Genomic DNA, 18580 nt, shown 5'->3' with positions numbered 1-18580 from the left:
ATGCAATGCAATCAAGACTGCACACCAGCTCCTCACAGAAACTGCTATTTCCAAGAGTTTTCAAAATCTAGGCAGTCCTGAATAATCCTCTGCCATGTCTGGGGGCTTTGGCTAACAGGTCTGCAAACGAAGACTCAGAAAACCCAACAACCATTACTTGACTTAAATACCTTTTTGTTGACTCAGACTAACACAGTCAGCCATGGCAGAAAAAAAAGGGGCCTCCTTGAAATGACAAGAGCTCTTGGGTAAATCATCTGGTTTTGCAGATGATGCTGCTGCTAAGACTGGCTCCTCCAAAACCCCCAAACCCTCTGGGGATTGCTGACAGCTTCACACCAAGGTTATGGGTGATGGGAGCTGTATAGGACTTAAACCCTTGTCTTTCCACTCTAAAACACAACACACCCTCAGAGCAAGAGCCAAATATATTTGAGGGAGAAAGAGGCCTAAAAAGACAACTATTACACCCAAAATATTAGCATCACAAACGTGGCACTCTCAAGTCACAGGGACAGAGTCACTGAAGGCATGGCTTCTGACAAGAGGTGCACAAAGATATCAAAGACTTTCACAGAACTGTGGCACTGAGCTGTGCCCAGGCAGGCAAATAATGGGCTAAATTAATTGCCTGTAGCATGACACTGCTGGAAAATCCTGGAGGTTTTGACTGTTCTGCAGCATTGGTTCTTTCAACTCCACCCCATGCTGGGGCTTTAATCTGCAGGGCACTATCAGCAATGTTAGAGGCAAGACTAAAAATAAACGAGGGACAAGAAAAATGCAAAGCTCCTCCTCCCCACAAGGTCTGGAGGGAATTTCCTGACTCAGTCAGACTGCTGGATCACTTGTTTACTTGTTACTAAGTATGAATTTTCACAGCAGTGTGTGTGGTTTTCACTGAAGTCTCCAAGTTAAAATCAACAGGGCAGTAATGTCCTAAGGAAACTAAACACCACTGACCCTCCTGAGGGACAGGATCCCTGCTGCTTCCCTGCCCATGCTGGAAGGAAAATACTGCATTTCTAGGTCAAATATGGAAGTATTTCATTGTCTTTGGGGGCAAAGACAGATGTATGGGTGAAGGACACCAGCTCCCACAGTAACCTGCATCCTACTCCATCCCTTAGGTCTGTTTACCCCCAGATAAAGAAGCTGTCATGCAACATTCAGAAGAGCTGAGGGGTTCATCCCTCTTCAAATTCAAATCCCTCTTGAATGCCATGATGCATTTGGGGAAGGTCAGGTCAGCTCTCCTCCCTGTGGCACCCACGGAGGACACAGTGATTTCAGAGCTACACAAGAGGCTGGCACGGAGATTTGTTTATGGAGAGCTAAAAATTAGGTTTGACTTTAAAATAGCACAGTCACCAGTCACAGCTCAGAGGGTCACATTCTTCTTCCATCCCTGCCTCCTCCCATCTCTGCTCAGCAGCTTTCCTGCCCTGCAAGCATGGCAGGATTTCCCCACGAGGGTGGCAGGCAAAAATCTGTGGCTGGGGAGCTGAAGGAACATGGTTAGGAAGGGATGCTCAGCACTTCCCACAGCACTGGACACTTTTTTTGCAGGACCAACACTGCAGCCAAGACCATTCCTGTCAGCAGCAGCCTGGCACATCAGATACCATGGTACTTCATGAAAATTTTAAGAGGTGCCTGCAGGTTCATAGCCTAAAACACGGCTCACCTTCCCACTTCACTCTCTGTGGAGCTCTCCTTCTTCACCTCCCCTACCCCTGGAGCACACAGCAGAGGAAAATATAAGATTTCAAGCTTTGCAAACCTCCAGCCTAAACCAACATCCTGTAAAACTACGAGTTAAAGGCAGGAGCACTTCACTTCCAAACCACAAAGGCTGTAATGAGTGTGGTTTAATTGGCTGGTACAAGAGCTGCACAGCCAGAATCAGCAGCTGGCAATGAAATCAGCCCTTCTGCACGGCAGATTGCTAAACTTTTGCCCTTGTCTGCAACGTGGTGTGTCACAGAAGTAATTCAGTACCCATAAAAAGAATTACAAAAGTATCTAAGAAAAATAAAGTGTTAGCCCATAACTGGCAGTAGACAAAGTTTTTTCCCCAAAAAGTTTCTAGTTGTAGACTATAGGGATGAATTTCTACTATGTGCATATATATAGCATTCTCCATAAGAAACCTGTATACTTTAGGTAACACTTAAAATCTGGCCCTTTAGAGATACTGATTTTAAGAAGCTTGGTACATATTTAAAAATCTCACTATTAGAATTAGAAATTAGATGCTTTGAAAAAATCAGTCCCAAGTGACAGAAGTCGCTATCAAGTGATGATGGCACATTTCCTTGCTTCATTTATTTAATACAACACTCAGCTATTCACACATGTCCAACTTCTCCCTTGGAGATTTACAAAGCACAGAGCAAGTTAGTTTGCATCTAACTTCAGAACAGCCAGATTAGTAAGGAACAGGGTTTTACAGCAAAGCCTTCCTTTCATCTGGGGCAAAAAGCTTTCAATCTTATAAAGCCAGAGTAGTAAACTTTCAAGCCAAGGTGTTTCACAGAGGTAGCTGGGGGTCATTGCTATCCTATCCCCTTGATGGAGTTAATGGAAGTTTTATAGTTTACACTTTACTTAAAACTACCTTTTTGTCAAACAGAGAAATGCACATTAGGCAGGGTAAAAAAATATATAAAAAATAATAAAACAACCTAAAACCCACATTAACAAGAACTTGAAGCGATTTCTGCATACATATTTTAATTCAACAAGCAAGGCTAACCTAAATAAAATGAATACATATGAGAAGAGCAACATGGATTCATTCTGCAAGCAGCTGAGGAATTGCTGTTCTCAGCCTCTTCCTGCTGTGAGATCCTGGGTGCTCACACCCAGCAGCTTCTCTCTTGGCCAAGGCAAGGCTGAGCCCAGAAGCTGGCACTGCCTTTTGGAGTGCAGCACTCGAGATGAAATGCAGAGCAGGATTTAAACTCCTCAGCTAGTTCAGCTGCAGACCACAGGCGTACAGTCCATGCCTTTCTGCTTTTACCTGCACAACTTTATTTTAAATTGGGTCTTGTCCCCAGGGCTCCATATTAAAGGAGTTGCTCATGCAATGAATCAAGAGTCAGAAGCTTTGGACGTGTCAGAACAAATCCCACCAAATGTAAATTGGTGTAATGTACAGATTTATGCTGGCTTACATGGTACTAGAAAGGGAAAGGCAGTAATTCAAACTGCTGCACAGGCTCCCAACAACAGTGATGATAAGCATTACTTTTCTAAGGCTAAAAGAAGGTTCTGGGAAAGGAAGATAAAACATCTCATCTTTGAAAGGGGAGCAATGCAGGAGCTAAGCCCCAGTGCCTTCACAAACACCCATCTCTTCCCAGTAAAACAGGCTTTGGTGTTATCCAGTACATAAGTTTTGCAACAGTTTTCATTCTAGTTAAAATTGGATGAGGGTTCATTAATTTTAATGCTGTGTGATTTGCCATGCCCACACCTAGGAATGCACCAAGCCCTGGAAGCATTTGCCTGCTGGCAGAGGGATGAGTCCTGCTCACTCAGCCCTGCTCCACAAGTGGGCTGCAGATGCACACTGCCCTTGTGTGCTCCTTTAGACCTGACCTTGCCACCCTCCACAGCTGCCCAGGACCACGTCCCCAGCCAGGCACCCTCTGAAAGCCACCAACCCAAAGCCAGACACTGAGGCTGAGCCTGCTCCCACTCCCAGCTTGTGCAAGTTCACACAGAATGTGGCTCTGTATTCTCTAAAAATCAAACACCCCCCTCAAAGAGAAAAACTTGCTGGTATGTCAATTATGACAAACACTGCTGATCAGGAAACTGAACCTGTGAGCTCACCTTGCATTTTAAAGGCACTTACATCAATATTCTGGTGCATTCTTTTGACCTGAGATATTAAATCATGCACACTGTGCTAACTTTTTTTCCAGGTAACAAAAGGGTTTATCAGCACACCTCTGGTGGAATATTAACTCCAGTGTTTTGCTGGAAAGAGGCTGAGTTTAATCTGGATTGCAATTGGAGAGCGGGAAAGAAAAAAGGTCAGAGCAAACATGGCACCATTATTAAAGAAGTGGGTTAATTATCAACCACGGGTTGATAATTGAAACTGTGGAAGCACAGCAGCAGCCCAGTCCTGCTGGTGATGATGCTGGCTGCTGGACAAGCAGAAAGGGATCTAGATTGGTTGCAAGAGGAAAGGGATTAAAGCTCTCATGCTGTTACATAACTAAAGAAGCTGGTTCTGAAACAGATATCTGTATCTGCAGGGTATTTGGGCTGCAATGGCTTTATTAGCCAGTCACCACGAGCAGCAAGGCAGGCTTAATGCCCATTAAAAAAATATTTTATGCCTGGTATCAGGGAGCTCTGCAGGGCTCAGAAATGGATCAGACATTTCTTCACATAACAAGAAGAGCCGAAGGCAGCATCTGATACTCCACAAAAGGCAACAAACACTATAAACAAGGTACATAAAGCCTCCAGCTTGCAGGCATAAACTGCCCTCTGCCTACAAGAGAGCAGGACCAGGAACGTGTTATTCTTCCCAGCAGGCACCTGTTTCTAAAGCTATCTTCTAAAACAGATTATATCAGCCAGTGTTTGCATCAGGAAAGCAACGGAGAGGACAGCTCACCTGAGCCTGCTGTGACACATCCTACACCAAACTAAACAGCATCAGGAGACAGCGTAATATCCAAAACCACTCACACAAAGAGCAACAGAAACAGAACCCATAAACTTTGTAACTGTTACTTTTTTAACTTCCACTACGAGAAAAAAACAACACTGTAGCAAAATATTAAATGGTAAAATCTACAAAAAGAAAGTTACAATATTACATCAGCCCAAACCCGCCAAAACGGAAAGAATCATAACAGATAAAAGTTTTGGAGGAAAAGTGGGTAAAAATAGAAATGCCAGAGTATGACATGCCTGGGAGTTATAGAAAAAGCATCTGGATTGTCCTCAGATCCCCTCCTGACTGCTGTCTAACTCAGTAATCATCCCTCTTGAGCAACGGGGCTGTCTCAAGCACAGCAATGGGGCAATGCTGACTTCTTTTCATCCGATGCCATTTGGGGCAAAGCACCTTCCCAGCCAGGGAACAGCTTGTGCCCTCGGCTGCACAGACCTGGGTGCAGCCTGAGCCTGCCCTTCAGCCCAGGGGACACCAGGGACACACACACGACCTTCTGCTTGTGGCCCTGGGGAAGGACCAACCTCCATCCACACATCAGAGCCACCAAAAAACAGCTCTGAACATTTACACACCGCTGCAACTCACTCCAGGCAGAAGGAAGAGCACAGAAAGCCCCATCTCAGCCTGTCAAGGTTCCAGAAATATCATTTCCACTTTATTTCTGGAGCCTGCCATTTATTGAGCACTGCTAAGGGGTCCCACTTCTCTTCTGCACCCTCTCTCCTTTCACAATGCAAGGCCTGGCAATGCATCCTCACCACACTACACCACAGAGTGCTGCTCTCTGCAGGGCCACCTGAGCACAATGACAACTTGAAATACTTCTTGAAAAAAAAAAAAAAAAAAAGAAACCAAGAGAGAGAGAAAAAAACCTTTTCAACTGAGCACTTTTTATTTTTACAGCAGCTGCAGCCAACTGCCTGGCTCAGTATCTGGTACCTGCCACATATGTGCTTTGCTACAGTGACAGCTACAGAGAAGTATTTGAAAACGTTTAAGCAAAAATGCTTTGTCATTTTGTGAAGCATTAACACTGCTCAACGCTTTTAAAGGACATTGCAACAACTTGGCTGTGGATATAGACTCTCCTGCTTAAATTATGGATTTTATAATGCTCTGTACATCACTTCTGAAATGCACAGACTTTGGAGTGTCTCTCCTCTGCTCACTTCATGGTCCCCAGAGTCTAAACCAGACAGAGTTTTCACAGCTAAGCTGAGGCAGGAGAAAATCCCATTCCATAGAAAGCTGAGGAAAACAAACCCAAGAAGCTGCATGTGAAAATTACATGAAGTCCAAAGCCATCGAGTGTGAGCCTTAGGACAGAGGAACAGTCAGGCAAGTGCACAAATGCTTTCCACGTGTTCTGAGTGGAAAGAAACTGAATTTTTTAAAGTCTAACATGGAAACCGCTTTAAGCAATTTGTCATTTTCAATAGAGGTTCTGCAGTAAATGAGAGATTTCGACAAGTTAAACAACTTCCTACCGGAATGCCTGCATGCAGTGTTTAAACTACTTCTCACAGACCCCTTAGAAAAGGAGTATTTCTAATTTTGCCATTCAGGAAGACTTTGAAATGTCACTGCTGTTTGATTTGACCAGTGCAGAGGAAATGCAGAGTTGAGAGAAGGAGAAAACAATGCATTTACCATTCTGTCATTTTTTTTTAAACTTGATTCCAAGGCAGCTGCTATATGAGCCAGTGCTTAGAAATGCAAATATTGCATCTTTACGTCTAAGAGGGGGAAGTTTCAGCCATGTTTCCTGTAAATGTTATACCTTAAAGCATACCTAGGTATAACAAGGCATCAATATGCAATACAAACTGAGGGAGAACTGAGGCTGACAGTACCTTTTAGCTACACCTGAGCTCAAACAATGTTTTTATGGCAAAAAACATTTGAACATGATCCACTACAATGGACCATAATGCTGAAGTCTCTTCTACATCAGGGATTCTGAAGAGAAATAAGCAATAAATATTCACTGCTGCCTCTGCCACCAGTTCAGACAGCTATCAGCATTCAGCAGTGCTGCTGCTGTGTCCCAGTACTTGAAAGCTCTGTCCTTTGGAGGCCTTGATGAAGTTTTGTTTATCAGTTATTGCTGCTAATGAAAAGCCTTTCCTCAGCCAGAGCTCAGGGAGGAGCAGGCTCTGCTTGACAAAGCCCACAGGTTGCTGGAACATACTTGAGGTTTACAAAAATGGAGTAGCTGGCACAGAACAGCATCAAAAGTCACCTATTATTTGTAAAATCTACCTCCATCTGCAACTAATACTGGAAAAGGGGAAGACCAGCTTTAATTAAGTCAGTAAGACTTGTAAAAAAGTCCCTAGCTTTCTGAAGGAAAGTTTTGAACCTTCCTGTTGAGCACACACCCAGGGCCTGGAGGGCAGGAGGTGCTGCAGGCAGCAGAAACACTCTTTTGTCAGAAATCCACCAAGGAATTATTGTATCCAGCACATCCTGAGCCAGGCAGCTGATGGAACCTTCCCTGCCAACTCAACTGCACCGTGGAAAAATGCTTGTACTCCCTGCCAGGGGCAAGATCCCATCCGGGCAGCCGAGTGGGAGAAGAATACAGCAAATAAAAGCTCACTGAAGAGCCACTTGGGAGCCAGGGCTCCCTTGCTTGCTCAGCATCCTCAGGGGGACAGCAGCAGAGCCACCACTGCAGGATGCAGTGCCAACTCACCCACTTGGTCCCGGCACTCAGAGCAGCTCAAAGCACCCCAGTCCCCAGCAGGACACAGCTGAGCTGCACATCAGCTGCACTAAATCAATTGGAAATAGGTTTTGGTTAATCCTCTGCAGCCTTTTAATGTTGGGATTGTGACAACTTGCCCGGGTTTTTAGGCAAACATCAATTTCCACACTGGTTTAGGCAAGCCTCAGTGCTGATTATAGCATCTTTTACAGACAAGATACAAAAAGCCCTCTGCAATGTGTTACGTTAGCACATGCTTAAATTTAAGTACTCTCATTTTTACTGGGGCTTTTCTCATGTGCAACAATTTCAGCACATCCAAATTTGCCAGTCTGCAATATGACCAAGGTATCCTATCCCAGCTCAGAACTATGTAAAAAAAAACCTCTTTGTATTTAGCTCCTGGAAAAACTGATACGTGGGTATTTCTAGCATCAACGAACACAACTGGAAAATTGGCAGCAGAAAACAAAAAGAAATGGAAAGGTTGCCTTGGCTAGTCCCTGGTCCATCTCTTTTGCAGATAAAAATTTCAGCTTTTGACATGTTTCATAAGCACAAATTAAAAAAGATAACAAACTATAGGGCATTTTATGGAAACACTGTTGTGGCAAAGCTCCACCTGAGCAGGACAACCTGGCAATGCAACAAGGGAGCTGTTCCAGCTGAGGCAATTCACTGTTTTAATGAGGATCTGAGAAGCAGCAGAGCCCCGCAGCACAGCAAGAGGGAGCCAAGATTTGTGGGTCCGTGCCCTTGTCACAAACATCCCAACTGAGCCACACAGCCTTTGTGCTTGGCTTTCTCTCCCCACTCATCCCCTGAGCTGTCCATAACCCTCATTCTTCTGCAAACACCAAGGCAGGGACAAATCTCTCAGGTCCATGCACTGCCTGGCACCAGAGGACCCCAAAGTTATCACTCCTGACAGGCTGACATCACACATCCAGGTATTCACCACATTTCCCATCCTCACAAAGGAATGACCTCGTGTTAAAGTGCAACTGCCACCTGCCCCTGGAATGAGGGAGCTAAATGCCATTTTCTGGCCTTTAACATGCCAGAGGCCTCTGTGCCCGATGAAACTGGGCACCTTTCTGAGACACAGCTCGTAGCTGCACTCTGCATCTCCCTCCTGCACGCTCAGAATGACTCACAGGGGCCAGACCAAGGTCTAGATAGCAGCTGCCCCGTGTTTGTCAGGAAAAGGGAACCTGGATCTTTTTCAGCAGCTGCATCACGGAACCTGAAAGCCACTGAGGTCTCATGAGCAAGCCATCTCTCAAAGCTAACATGTTCCTGCAGATGATTTACAGGACAAGTATCATCGAAACAGTTTCACCACAGCAACACCACAATAGTGATTTTCAAAGTTTTTACAGGAACAGAGGCTGCTGGTGCATCTCGTGATGAGATAATGGGCATGGGAACTGTTCTCAGCCAGAATGGTGGTGGTTTCATACTCTTCAGCTTCCAAATAGCTGTGCCAACAATGAATTTTAGCACTTGTGGTGAAACCCATGGCACTGCCTGTTTAGCAACCTGAGCTGCTGAAATCATGGGATTAGTTTCCATTGTAAAGGAAAAATTAAAGAGTGAAGATAAGGATATTCTGGAACTTTTCACTGAAGCACCATTTGACAATAGGGTTGCTAAAGTGAAAAACTCATATATATATTCATATATACACACCTTCACATATTCTCAGAGTCTCACCCAAGAATTCAAGCTGTTTTGATGGGTCACACAGTATTTTCACAAGCTCTTCCTCTTGGACTGGGTGCAGGCTGCGTGTAGATATAAAATTTTCTCCTATACCCCACGGAGCAGCCAACCCTTGGACCAGCACAGCCCTGATATCCTCAGTGCCCATCTGGATTTTGCCCAGAGCAGCTCCACGCCTCCCACAGACAGCCAGAGACAGACAGTGGGGGTTTAATTGCCTCACTCCACCTGGAGCAAACAAAGCTGCCTGCAACATGAGGGATTTATAGACTGTAGCTGAGCCCAGACAAAAATAGCTCCACATGAAATTGGGCGAAAAATCTCAGCATGCCCATATCTCTTCATTAAAAATAAAAATAAAAAAAAAATAGAAGGAAAGCTGTGGTACAATGTATAAACACATTTGGCAGCTCAGATCTCCACTTGGAAACAGTTTGATTAATAAAAGCAGACTGTAGGTGACAGGGAGGACTCCACAGTGCACACAGACTATACACAAGTTATCAAAACACTATATACCACTGCTAAGCAAGTTTGGTATTTGCACATCAAACAAATACACAGCGTTTGCTGGGGTACCAACCTAACAACAACAAAGCAAGCCATCCCCTCCCAATAAGTAAATAACTTACTGATTTTATTCAGAAACAGCAGATTCTGTGATCCTCAGAGTCCCTGCTGAGCAGTGAAGAGAGCCTCTGGACTTGCTCCTGCAGTCAGGCTGTTTCTGCTCCTCTAAACCATCACCAGAGCACATTGAGAAGATATTCTATATTAGTCACTTCATTGCTTAAGGAAAAATGCATACCAGGGGAAAGAGAAGAGCATGATTCTTTGTTTTGCACCAGACTAATCCCTCTTTTGCCCACAGGACAGGGAGAGAACAAAGCCTGGGCTGGACCAGTGGCTGCCAAAGCTCCATCAGGTGTCTTGTCTTTGGTGCTTTCCCCCAGGCAGCAGCACTGCAAAGAGGAGACTCAGCTTGGAGACAGCACTTTCCCCAAATTCAGCCAAACTGCAGATTTCTCACCCTCCAGCTCCCAGGATCAGCTCCCCCAGGGCTCTGCCACACATCCCTCCCTGTCCCTGTGCCATGCAGGGGAGCCATGTGCTGTCCTGGGGCAGCACAAGATATTTTAGGCACTACATCCTAAGAGAATATTCACAGCAAAGCTGCATCACAGAGTCACAGAATGGTTTCAGTTGGAAGGGACCTTAAAGATCATTCAGTTCTGACACCCCCTGCCACTGCAGGGACACCTTCCACTGTCCCAGGCTGCTCCAGAGCTCATCCACCCTTGGCCTTGGGCACTTCCAGGGACCCAGGGACAGCCACAGCTTCTCTGGACATCCTGTGCCAGGGTGGGCAACCTCTCCACCCTCACCAATTCAGCAAAGAACTTCTTTGTATCTTACTAACTCTGCCCTTTTTCAGCTTGAAGTCATTGCCCCTTAGCACACCTTTGTAAAAAGTCCCTCTCCAGCTCTCTTGTGAGGGCTAGAACAAGATGATGGAGTGCTGTGGGACTGGGGACTGTCACAGCTAGAAAGAGCCACGCTCCTGGCTGGTCCTGCAGGAAACACTCAGCCTATTTTTAGAGCCAGCCTCAGCATGAACAACTCCACTAGGGAACAGGGAAACTCTTCCCCAACCCAAAGCTTTTGGTATCATTTATGCATTTCCTGCTGCTCTCTCCACTTTGCTCCAGCTATCCCTGGCTTCCCACAGGGCTCCAGAATTGCTCCAAACCTCGGGAACCTCCACCTGTACCCCTGCTGGTAAAATTGCTAATTGGGAGCTCCAGATAAGCCTTTGGGAAAGGAGGAGGATGGGCATGTTCCTTGCTATTTTTAAGAGAAGTCATTTTGCAGTTATTCTGCAGCCCACCTGTCCAGTTCAGCCTGTTTGGGAAGTGACTCTCCTCTCTCATACATCCAAAAACCTCTGAGACATCTGTGTCTGTCATCAGTGTGGTCTAACACCCGCTTGGTGCAGGATCTGAACCACTGGAATAAGACAAGTTGAACATCAAAGTTGGGTTTTTTTTTAAAGTACACAATATCTGCCCAGCTTTGTTTGTGTTGAGGGAGTGGCTGGATTTTAGGCAGCTTCTTTTTCAAAGGCTTTTTGTTAATAACTAAATGAAAAACCCAGAGTTGAGGTTTTCCTCTTAAAAAACAAGCCAGAGATGAAGGATATGAAGAAAGAAGTCAGTCCCTTCCCACTCTAATTGTACTGAGACACTGACTTGAGGGCTCCAAAATTACAGATGTGTAATCCAAGACAATGAACTCTTTACTGAAGGATTAGCAAACCATGCAAAACTGATTCCTTATTCAAATGCCTTGCAATTGTGAGGGCATCGGTTCCACTTTGCAAGTCATCCCAAAGGCTTTGTTTGTTTTGATTTCCTGTCCCATTATGAAGACAGGACACTTTGCATTATTTTCACACAGTGTAGTAAGCATTAATGTTTAGTCTAATAAGGGACAGTTAATGAAATTCAAGACATATTTTTAAACCTTATTTTTTCTTTTAAGTTATTATACAAACCCTCATAACCATAAAAACCAGAACTGTCTTATAGCCAAAAGCCAAGTGTGTAAAAATGTACCCCAAAACATCAGGACCTGAACAAAAAACTGGTTTGCTTCTCCAAGGTCTACTAGAGGCAGTTAAAAAAAAAATCTCCAGGTTTAAATAATATTATTAACACAAAACAGAAATGATGCCAGGGTCAGGGTTGTGGACTAACAGAGAGCATGATGCCATCATCACTGCTTGCAGCAGAGGAATAGTTCTGGAAACCATTTAAAACGTCACAAGAGGAAGTGTGGATGGAGTGTGTGACATTTGGAAACTGAAGGGTGGATCTCAACAAAAATATCCCACGTACCCCATATACCCATGTATCTCAGGAGCCATACTGCTCCTGCAGGGCCAAAGGAGATGCTGGCCCACCTATTTGGTTCAGAAGGAAAAGCAAAAAATTAAAATTAAGAGGAAAAAAAAAATAAATGTCCCAGTCTGCCAACGTATAAGTGCAATGCAAAAGCTGCCAAACTGCTCTGGAAGCAGGCAGCCTCTTCCACAGCTCTCTCTCAGATCAGCAGATAAAGTCTGGATGATAGCCTAGGCTTATGTGTGTTTCCCAACACCAGATCCCTGCAGGAAGCCCCAAATTTAGTCCCCAAAGGCACTGATGCTGTGGGTCTCTCTGTGCTGCCAGCTCCCAGCCCCTGCCTGTCAAACCAACACCGAGGCAAACTGCACGGGACCAGAACACAAACTGAGAAACAAAACACCAAGTTTTGTCCAGAGAGACAGGGAAAACGATGACAGCAGTGAAAACGATGCTTCTGCAGGAGCTGGTGCTGCAGGCTCAGCAGAGCTGTCACTCAGCACTGAGGAGCTGCTGCTGCTCCATCCTGCAGGAGATGCAGGGGAGCCGAGAGCATCTTCAGGGATCACAGGGGGGATGACCCAGCCCTGAGCCCTTGGTGCAAAAAGTCACTTCATACCCGTTTTCTAAAAGGCAAAAATAACTCTTTTCCACAGCTGAGCTGGAGAAAAACTCTGGAGAAATATGGACCAGGAGGATCTGCATTTTGCTGCTGCAGGAAGGAGCTCAGACAGGATGCAGAAGTTTGAGTACCACCCCTCCAAGTACCATTGAGTGCCCACAGCAAGGATCCCTACACCTTCAACTAACATTTTGCCTCAAATTCTTCATAGTCCTTCTATAAATTCACGGCACTTGCTCTTACAGAACCACTACTCTGAGCTTTTCAGCAAGAAATTTAAGTCACTTACAGCACACAAAGATCAAAACCAAATGCCTTGATTTACAAGTTTCAGTCAAAGTCAGAGGAAGTGTGAAAAAAGAAAAAACCAAACACCTGAAATAACTAGCAGGCATAGTTCGTGTCTGGAGCTAAGTAAAGGAATGCAAATAAAAAACTTGGCCAATTATTTTTAAAACCTCCGGAGAGGTCCCAAAGATCCTGTCCTTGCCCACAGCCCAGACCCTGCTAATGCAAGAGAAAAAAGCCCTTGAGGCAGCAGCATCTTCTCAGCTTCCACATTACTTCAAACTGAGCCATGCTGAAACCTAATGAGCGAGGACTCAAATCATCAGTTCTGCACAGCCACAAAAGTGCTGCTCTGAATATCTTTATACCTTAATGCAGCTGCCCTGGGGCAAATGTTTCCCTGTGCACTACACTGCCAAAGGAGCAAGTGCTGCTTCTCAGGCATCAGATCAAGAGATACAGAAACAGCCAGAAGAGATGCATGAATGATCACAGCCTGAGCTGAACCAGAAGAAAATGACAATCCCAAACCCAGGAATGCAAGGAGCTACTGCTGGTTTGGCTTTCACACCTGTTAAAAAGAAGTTCTTACATTTCTAACATGGAAGATGAATCCTAAATTTCATGATAGCAGGTCAATAATTCACTCATGCAGGAGTTGTAACTCAGTCTTAAAAACATGGAACAACATGCAGGATGGTGTTAACATCTTAATTTTGCAGCGGTGTTGAATGACTGCTCATAATTAGACCATAATTGTGATTTAATTGCTCTGTGATCTGACTGGCCATAAACAGGGAGCCAGGAGTCCCATCTCAATAGGTGGAAAGATTAACTTTATTGTGGAAAGCATAACCCCCTTTCATGCCATGAAAAGTATCACATCAACTCCTGGAAATTTTTATAACAGGCTCGATGTGACTCTTGGGCTCTCTTGTCCATCTCTGGGGTGCTAGTCCATGGCTGGAGAGGATGGATGACTGCTTTGCCTCAAGCAGGATCAACTTCTGAATGCTGGCAAGTTCTACACTGTAAATTCAGGCACAGCAAAGATAAGGTCTTCCTCAAGGCAGTATTTTAATACAAGATATACAAATTTCATGACTACTAAGTGCAGCACTTCTTTAAAGAAAAAAGACTACTGATTTATAGCAAAATATGCTCCAAGTGAGAGAAAAAGTGACTCTGCCTTTTTTTATTTTATATTTCATTCACGACTACTCCAATTGTCAGAGTTGAAAACAGGCCTTATGAATCTAGAATACAAGAACACCTCTGAGATTTTCGGATGGCAACATTTCTTTCTCTCCACTTGAAACCCACCTGAGTCCGAAAAGAATTTGGGTCAGATGGAAAAATGACTGAGACAATTCACTGTGCAAGTGACTGGCACTGAGCTGCAGAGACTGAAGGAAAACACTTTTTGGAGCTGCAGCAAGACCCTGCAGAGATAAACTGGGACCAGCAAGAGCTCACTCTCTAAACAGCCTCTCCCTTTGCTGGCCCAGCACATCAGCACCAAGCTCTGCTCCACACTCACTGCTGGGCTTCTGCAGAGCCAGGCATGGGCAGGTGGTGTGGGATACTCAGCATCACCACTCACAAAGTGACTCTCTGCTTCCTTGTGTGTGCCAAACCACCAAACATGCAGCAATTTAAAGATTTTCCTTACTTCTTTTTCTTTTTTTTTTTTTTTGTTTCACCAAAAAATCCCAAAATAACAAACAGAAATTATCTCACAAGCTCACTCAGGAAAATAATAGGAATATACTCAAATACCAGCTCACACAAACTTTTTGAAAGGAGCTGGTTTTGTCCACACTAATATATGTAACTGAGTTTAACATCTCATGTACAGCAGATGCCAGCCTGACATTGAAGCATTGAGTCACTGCACTGTATTGCAGAATTTATCTTAGGGTCAAGTTAATGTTTGAAAAGAAACAAATGCAGCTGATAGCACTGGGTAAACAGTGACTGTTTCTGCTTGGGATCACGCCTGCTCCTGTCTGCCTTGTACAGGGCAAAAAAAAACCCACAAGCACACTCGATCCCTCCCTACCGTGGGACCATCCCAGCTGCAAAGTCCTATCAAAATTATTAATTGCATAAACTGCTCTCTGCACCTCCTGGCATCAAAGCAATAGGTCATTAGGAGCTTGGGATTCTGAGACTTTTTTAGGGAAGCAAAGCATTGAAATGAGAACTGAAAAACCAATTTAATTTACAAGCATATTAACTCTGACAGTTTCCCATACCAAGCATCTGGCTTGGTGTGGTTTGGCACAAGTCATCGAAACAAGGAGCCTTAAAAAAGCCTGGAAATCTCTCTGAATGTGCCCATCTCTCACTGAGGGAGAATGAAAACCCAGATCCCCTGCCTCAAATAAAACATGGTCCTTTTTTTACAAGTACAGTCTTAATTCTTCCCTTTTGGAGGATGGCACAACAAACTTCTATTGTGCTGGACCCTGTTAATCAAGATCCATGAGAAGAAATGGTGTGCCTGATTTTACAACTGATCTATCCAATGCAATCAATTATCAGTTTATCAAAGTGAGATATTTTGACAAATGTGAAATGTATTCAAGGAAGCTACAAATTCACAGTACAGCTGGGAAATCACTACATTAAGGCAATGCCAGCTTTACACTAGAATATGTGACCACTGCTCCTATAATTCAATCTATTAATTCCATACTCTCTGACCAAGTAATAATAAAAATGCATTTATTAACTCCACAGAAGTTAATCACCAATTTCATCAGAACTTAGACACATATGTAAGATGGAAACAGTCAGTCATAAAAGCACTACATGTTAACTGAAGTTTTTTCACACATTTGACAGTTCTGAAAGTTACTAAGATACATGGCAGCAAGATTCAAGATTCTTCCTCTCTCTGCCCCAAAACAGGCAACTATAATGGCACAGCTTTATTCTCAAATGTCAAAGCAAAAAAGGGAGCATAAGGGGAAAAGGAAGGGAAAGCTCCATTCAAGTTCTTTAACCTTCTTCACTCTTCCTCCCAGGGTAAGCAAAGGACCAAGAAATCCCATATGTCCAGTATTAAACACCAGTATTTCCATTAAGAGATTTCATAGAGGTTCCTCCTTTTTGCACTTATTTTTTAAACTTACCACTCACAAAAGCAAGAAGAAAATGTTGCACGTGAACCTGTAATTTTACATACTCTGGTTTAATGATAAAGTCCATGCACAGCCTATTCAACCTACATTTCCATCCTAGTCTCTTTCACCAACAGCAAGGTCAGAACAGTTATTTTCCTGCTCATGCTTGCAAAGGAGTGACTTATAGTAAATTTCCTGTTTTTCCAGCCTTGTAAATGTCATACAAAACAGACAGGCAATAAAATGTATACATTTCCAGGCTAATATTGCCCCAGCACTTCAGCACCAATCAGTTAGAAACTACAAACTCGGAGGAGGAAAATCATAGTTAAAAACTTGTTTACAATCTTATCTGCACACTCCTTGGCTGTCTGCTCTAGTGCCACACTTTTCCTGTTGATTGACAGTTGCCATTGCCATAATCAGATTTTTAATCAACACAGAAGTAATGAATTTTAATTAAAATACTCTCCTTTTCTATGCTTATAATTCTGATACATGAGGGAGATCCCTGCTTTGCACAGAGCAGCGTGCAGATGCCAGGCTACCATTGACAGGTTTTCCAGACCACAAAAATGTTTAGAGATTTAAAAACCAAATATTTATTTATATTCCACATTCTTGGCTAATAAACTATTTCTTAAAAATATGGAGAAAGAAAAAAAAAAAAAAAGAAACTACAATCCCACAGTAACTAAGGGCTTGGTTCTCAGCTCTAGATGGGAATAGTCCAAGGTTTAAGTGCCTGCCCTGACTTACAACCCTTTTGAACCCTTTTCTCCCACTTTCCAGGTAAACCCAACCAACACACTAAAACTCAGCTCTCTGCCCGTTCTTTTGACCATATCCTGGAGCAGAGACACATTTACCACCAAGTTCTGCCATGTGCAGTTTATTCCCAGGACATGTTTTATTTATACTAACTCATGTTTCCAAAACAGCAAAAAGTTTGATCACAAATTGTTTGGTTGGGAAGGGTTTTACACACACCTTCCTTCCACAAACACAGATCACATTGCAACACCACAAGCTGTACTTTAATACTTCTGCTAAAACAATCAGTATGTAAAAAAACCTCTGCCTAATTTCCTCATACTTTTCTTCATGCTTTTCTCCCCCTCCTGCTTGGGCAGGGAAACCAGCAGGCTGAGTTTCCCTCACCACTTCCCAGTGGAGTGAAGGCAGCAGGGAAAACAGGCATTTTTTTAAGAAAAACTGGGTATTTTGGAAGTTTGACAGCGTTTGCTGGAATGTTGCTGCTGAGTCCTGCAAGGGACTAACAAATCGCTGTGCTTTGGTGGCTCAGCTCCGGGCAGGTGGTGGAGGGCAGTGCTCAGCCTCAGCTCCTCTCCGACTCCATCGCTGTCATCTGCTCGCTCCGGAGGTTCCAGGGATGAAACAAGTGCCTGCAGCCCTTCATCTCAGCTCACCCGTGAGCCCAGGGACAAGACTTCAGGTGACAGTCCTGCCAGCTGGCCAGAAATTCTGTCTGCAGCTACCAGCTGGGTTGAACGAAGTACAGGGAAAAAAACCCCTCGCACCACAAGCCAGAGCGAAACCCCCACCTTTAGGATGCACACGTCTGGATGACAAACTTTCCCCTAAGGAATCTCTCGGGCAACACGAAGAAAACTTCCCTTCCTTCCTGCACTTGGAGCTGACCTCGGGGAGCTCCTGCAGCTCTCACAGCTCCGGCTGTCCAGCTGCAGTCCTGCTCCTCCTGGTCCAACCAGCCTCGGTGGCTGCCGCAGCACCAACAGCTTTTTGGCACTACATTGAAGTCCTGTCCTGGAAATCACAAACCCATTAGCCAGGCCTGTTAGCTAACCTGTTGAGCGACTGTGGAGTGTACACGGATGTGGAGTGGCATCTTTTAAATCCAGCATGGGAGCACTCTTCCTATCCTCTTCCTCAGCCAAACAGGAGAGCTACCTATCTGTTCCTTCCCCTGTGCGCTGCAGGGCTGGCAGCACGGATGTGCCCTCACCTAGGGTAAACCAGGGGGAAGAAAGGTAAATCCGAGTAGCCTTTCAGCCAGAGAGGGAAGATGCAGGAGGGTCCAAGCTTTTTCTTCCCACGCTGGCAGCCGGCAAACACACGCTGCACTTTCAGAACAAGCTCAGCAGCTCCAAAGGATGCTCAGCTGCTGGAGGAGGAGATCCCTCCCCATTCCCCCAGCAGTGAAGCTCCCTCAGCCTCTCCAAGGGTCAGCCGGACACCGAGCTCCCCCGGACAAGCGCGGGGTTCCCGCAGGGAGCGCCGGCAGCTCCGCGGCGCCTTTGGGAAAGTCTCACGCAATTGCTCGCTGCGCTTAGCGCAGGGCAGGGACTGCGGGGCGGCTGCAGCCGGCTCCGGACGAGGAGGTGCCTGTGCATCAGTGCCCTCGCAGAAGCTGCGCACACGCGTGGGTGCACCGGCACCCGCGGCTCCGTCCGCCCCGAGGGGCTGATGCTCGCCACCCCCGGCCACCCAGCGCCGCGGGTCCCCCCTCGT

At 44.9% G+C, this 18580-nt stretch overlaps 1 protein-coding gene across 21 annotated transcripts in view; it reads right to left on the bottom strand.

Annotated features, from left to right (window-relative positions):
• MAGI1 (membrane associated guanylate kinase, WW and PDZ domain containing 1) overlaps window positions 1-18580 on the bottom strand; it is a 332520-nt gene that overhangs the window by 313589 nt on the left and 351 nt on the right. The window contains exon 1 of one of the 21 annotated variants that reach the window (XM_085590055.1): window positions 1-18580. This exon is cut by the window's left edge and continues 25607 nt beyond it. The exons of the other annotated variants lie outside the window; for them this stretch is intronic. The gene's annotated coding sequence lies outside the window, so the exon portion shown is untranslated. 21 annotated transcript variants of the gene reach the window in all.

This window comes from Lonchura striata, chromosome 12 (assembly GCF_050655825.1).
Source record: "Lonchura striata isolate lonStrDom1 chromosome 12, ASM5065582v1, whole genome shotgun sequence".
Taxonomy (NCBI): domain Eukaryota; kingdom Metazoa; phylum Chordata; class Aves; order Passeriformes; family Estrildidae; genus Lonchura; species Lonchura striata.
The sequence above is the reverse complement of the archived record's forward strand: the minus strand, read 5'-3'. Positions and strand labels throughout refer to the sequence as shown.